This window comes from Limulus polyphemus, unplaced genomic scaffold, assembly GCF_000517525.1.
Source record: "Limulus polyphemus unplaced genomic scaffold, Limulus_polyphemus-2.1.2 Scaffold1573, whole genome shotgun sequence".
Taxonomy (NCBI): domain Eukaryota; kingdom Metazoa; phylum Arthropoda; class Merostomata; order Xiphosura; family Limulidae; genus Limulus; species Limulus polyphemus.
In genome coordinates, this window is record NW_013667183.1 from 212884 (window position 1) to 214067 (window position 1184).

Below are 1184 nucleotides of genomic sequence, written 5' to 3' on the forward strand. Positions count from 1 at the left end.
TCACCCATATTGCTGACACTTGTGTCTGGGATGTGACTTCTAACATGACTGAAGATGTCTGCATTAGGGTTTAGCTGCGGGGTCTGGAAGGGGGCTTGTCGTTGTCTGGGGTTGATGAACTCGATGCCTAATATATCTTCCTTGTGTAAAAGACAGTAAATCATCCTTTAAGATATTTAATTCACTTTGAAATTTACTAATGTTTTCCATTTGTACTTCTTGCCACCGTTGTTGACTTTCCTGTAACTGTTGGAGACTTTCTTCCTGTTTCTTTTCTTGTTCCAGTTGCCACTGTTGTAATCTCTTATCTTGTTTATTTTCTTTCTTCTCCAACCACTGCTGTAGTCTCTCTTGTTTATTTTGCTGTTCGAGCCTCCACTGTTGCAGGTTTTCTTGCCACTGCCGTTGTCTGGGACTGATTAAGTCGATGGTTAATATATCCTCCTTGTGTAAAAGATAATAAATCATTCTTTAATGTATTTAATTCACTTTGAAATTTACTAATGTTTTCCATTTGTGTACTCTGGCTTTCTCTCAATTGTTGGAGACTTTCTTCTTGTTTATTTTCTTTCTCCTCCATCCACTGCTGTAGTCTCTCTTTTTGTTCATTTTCTTTCTTCTCCAACCACTGCTTTAGACTCTCTTCTTGTTTATTTTCTTTCTCCTCCAACCACTGCTGTAGTCTCTCCTCTTGTTTATTTTCTTTCTGTAGTCCCTTTTCTTGTTTCTTTTCTCATTCTTCTTGTTTATTTTCTTTTTCCTCCAACAACTGTTGTAATCTCTCTTGTTGTTTATTTTGTTGTTCGAGCTGCCACTGTTGCAGGTTTTCTTGCCACTGTTGTAATCTCTCTTCTTGTTTATTTTCTCGTTCTTCTTGTTTCTTTTCTTTTTCTTCTAACAACTGCTGTAATCTCTCTTCTTGTTTATTTTACTGTTCGAGCTGCTACTGTTGCAGGTTTTCTTGCAACTGCTGTTGTCTCTCTTCTTTTTTATTTTCTCGTTCTTCTTGTTTCTTTTGCTGTTCATGTATTGTTGCCATCAAATCTGCTAAGCCGTAGTTTGATTTGCCACCTCTCGTTTCCATATTCTTCTTTGTTTTGTATTTTTATTTTCCATCCCACTCTTGACACCAATTTGTTACGTCTCTGTTCGTTTGTTAATTTTCCCTAGAAATTCTTTCCCAG